This window comes from Quercus suber, unplaced genomic scaffold (assembly GCF_002906115.3).
Source record: "Quercus suber isolate HL8 unplaced genomic scaffold, Cork oak 2.0 scaffold_32, whole genome shotgun sequence".
Lineage (NCBI taxonomy): Eukaryota > Viridiplantae > Streptophyta > Magnoliopsida > Fagales > Fagaceae > Quercus > Quercus suber.
In genome coordinates, this window is record NW_027069497.1 from 636051 (window position 1) to 640032 (window position 3982).

At 37.4% G+C, this 3982-nt stretch overlaps 1 pseudogene; it reads left to right on the forward strand.

Annotated features, from left to right (window-relative positions):
• Positions 1-705: 705 nt before the first annotated feature.
• Positions 706-2289, forward strand: LOC111984228 (berberine bridge enzyme-like 14; annotated as a pseudogene).
• The last annotated feature ends 1693 nt before the right edge of the window (positions 2290-3982 follow it).

Below are 3982 nucleotides of genomic sequence, written 5' to 3' on the forward strand. Positions count from 1 at the left end.
GTTATAAACATATCATTTCTCTTAAATAAAATCAATGCTCTTAAAGTATCAATGCACCAAGATAGAAAAGCAAATACGTTAATTAAGGGAAGGCTAATGTGCAAGGATGAAGGAATGGGCATTGTGATTCTCTTCTGAAAAAAAAAAAAAAAGTTCATGCTACAATTTTTGCAATTTGTTACTAAGTTATGCTAGTGCTACATAAAATAGCATAACTTGTGCCACAACTCATTTACGTGGCAAGTTGTGAGTGGTAAAAAAGTGTCTCTACATGGACCTACCATCACTCTTTTACTACTCACACCTTGTCACATGGGCAAATTATAACACAAATTGTGTCATTTTATGTAACACCAGTATTACTTTTTTTTACTGCATAGTTTACATTCTAACCAAAGCCAGTAAATTTGTTGATGCACAATTTATATTCGTGGGTTGACTGGGTTCTGGAAGCTTTCAACACCCTGATAGAGTTGCACACTTTTTTTTATCAAATAAATTGTAGTTTTTTATTATTTTTATTTTATATATAAATGTGGACAAGACGCAAGAAACGCTATTGGTAATTACCAATTACAGATTGCACTATCAAACAAATTATTTCAAAAATAGAAGGGCATTGTTTCTATCTACTTATAGAGCAGAAAAAAGGAACATATACTATCATAACAACTGGAGAGAAAATTAAGCTACATTTCTTTGAAAATGAAGGCTTCGACAATTGCATTACTGTCACAATTTTCAATTTTTTCCCAGTTTCATGGGCAACGTCAAATTCAGTCCAGGACAAGTTCATAAAGTGCCTTGACAAAGCATCACTTTCTCAACCAATTCCGGCTGAGATTTACACACCAAACAATTCATCATTTGCAACTGGTTTGCAGTCATACAAAAGGAACCGAAGATTTGACACGCCTACAACACCTAAACCGGCTGTTGTTATGACTGTTGCACACGAATCCAATGTGCAAGCAACTGTTGTTTGTGCTAAAAAGGTTGGGATCGAGCTCCGAATACGAAGCGGAGGTCACGATTACGAAGGCGTTTCTTATGTATCACAAGTCCCTTTTGTGATACTTGACATGTCTAATCTTCGATCTATCGAGATTGACATAGAGAATGGAACTACATGGTTTCAAGCTGGGGCTATTCTCGGTGAAATATATTATGCAATTGCAAAAAAAAGCAAGTACCACGCTTTTACGGCTGGTCTTTGCCTTGGTTTAGGTGCTGGTGGCCATATTAGTGGAGGTGGCTATGGAAAATTGTTGCGAAAATATGGAGTCACAACTGACCAAGTTATTGATGCACAAATTGTTGATGCAAAGGGTAGAATTCTCATTAGAAAGACAATGGGAGAAAATCTCTTCTGGGCTCTTAGAGGAGGAGGGGCTTCTAGTTTTGGTGTCATTCTTTCATGGAAAGTCAAGTTAGTTCAAGTCCCAGCCACCGTGACTGTTTTAAAAGTGAATAGGACATTGGAACAAGGTGCAACTGACATTGTGGCACAGTGGACGCAAGTTGTGGATAAGCTATCAAAGGAAGTGTTCCTGAGAATGCTCGCCACAATCGTGAATGGAAGTCATGCGGGTGAGAAGACTATACGGGCACAATTCATTGGTATGTTTCTTGGTGGAGCCAAAGAACTTGTGGCATTGATGAACAAGAGGTTACCTAAATTAGGTTTCCAACAAAGTGATGCCATTGAAATGAGTTGGATTGAATCGGTTGTGTTTTGGGCAGGAAAGCCACTTGGAACTCCGATTGAGGTTCTACTTGAAAGGGCAACTATGCCAGGAATATTTTTGAAGCGTAAATCTGACTATGTGAAAGAACCAATTTCGAATACCGGATTAGAAGCTATATGGAAGACCATGATAGAACTTGAGGATGTGGCAATGTTATGGAATCCTTATGGTGGAGTAATGAATGAGATTTCTTAGACTGAAACTGCATTCCCACATCGAGCAGGTAACATTTTCAAGATTCGATCAGTATTCAACGAGTTGGATGGTTGAAGGGATTGAAGCTACCAACCTCTACTTGAATAAAACAAGGAAACTTTTTGAAGCAATGACTCCTTATGTCTCCAAGAACCCAAGGGAGGCTTTTCTTAACTATCGTGATCTTGATATTGGTACAAGTTCCAATGGTAACTACGAGGACGCTAAAGTTTATGGAATCAAGTATTTCAAGGGTAACTTTCACAGGTTGGTTCGTGTGAAGACAAATATTGATACCGACAATTTTTTCAGAAATGAGCAAAGTATCCCAACTCTTCCATCTTGAAAGCTGTAGACGGAAAAATCACTGATTTTATGCATTAGAAATTCTTAATAAATGTATTGTTAGTGTTGATTAATTATATACATTACTAGAGGTCATATAAACACGTACTTTTGGTGGAACAGATCAGCAAATTGTCGGATCTTGTTCTTTGCATGCTTTACAAACTCCTCACGATCTCCTTTGTGGAACGATCTCCTTTGTGGAACAACTCCAAGTTGCAAGAAAGGCTACTAGAATCTCTCCTAATTTCCACACTCCAGATTCTAGGGAACAGTAGATGATGTCCCAGAGAGATGTCTTATTTTGAGAAAGCACTCAAAACTATACGTATATTCACTCACTATGTCTAACATTTATCTGACTGATGTAGGAGTATTTTAAATACTAGTAGAAATTCACTTACTATCAAATATATGTGATCCCTAAAAGATCTCATCTTTTAAGTTTCAAATTACTCCACCACTGATATTGATAACTCATATCAATATCTATTAAGTTTAAATTATCCCATTACTAAAATTGATAACTCATACCAATATTAGTTATTTTAAATTTAAACTTACTTATCAGATAACCCATGTGGACGATCCATGGGCCATGGTTTATGGGTTGGATCAAAACCAGCCAAATTTCTAACATCTTCCACTCGTCCACACTGGGTACTACAGTCAAAATTGGCTCCTCTCAATCTCTTGTCCAATCCTCTCTTTATACAGAAAAATGGAGTGTGCAACCTTACGAGAAGGTGTAGGGTAGGAGTACTATGTTAAGTCACCATCTAAACTAACATAGTACATCACTCATAGTACCTCGTCTATGCCCAGATTATTTGATCACACCTGATCAAGTTTCTTTAATCCCTCATGAGTTCAAAACTCAAAGCAAAACTTGATCCAATACCATATAATATGCTCATGATTATGTTGAAAAACAAATTCCTCATACTCGCCCAAGCTATGAGCCATAAAATAAATGGTGTGTTCTAAATAATCTTCCCCAGACACTCATGTCAATTCATTCACACTTGATCGCTTTCCTAGACATGCTCTGCGAGACCGTATATATCATGGCCTTGAGATGACATGCTAAAGTAGCGACATGAAATATTCACTTCATGACATAGTTCTAGGTCAAAAAAGGGCATAGAATGGACCATATAATGGTTGACTAAGGCTCACATAGTGACGGAGTAGGGATTTATCCAATCACTCCCTTAATTGGTCAGTTATAGCACATATAGTATAATTTGTATGCTACAGTGGAGCTCCCACTCAACTAGGCTTGTCACACTCAAACACCATACAAATCTTAGTCCAATTGCCACAAAAGCAACCAACCTAAGTTTCTTAGCACAGTTACACATCAAGTTCCTTTCCAAGATCTCACATTTGGCTTTATTCAGGCTTCATGAAGTTATGGATACACTTCAAGTGCGATTCCCATAAGTCTCATCTTAGCCTAGCATAGGCGACATTCATTATATTATCTTGCACGCCTCTCTAAGTGTCAAGATGATCACTTGATTTATAGAAAAACAAAGTGATCACCATGTCTTATCCTGCTCGCTACTCAAGTGCTAGGGTGATCGTCTATGTGAGTAGACCGATCTAAGCCTGGTGACATATTCTCAAATAATGTGTTCTCAATATGCAATATCAATCACATCACAAGATGAATCAAAATGAATAACATC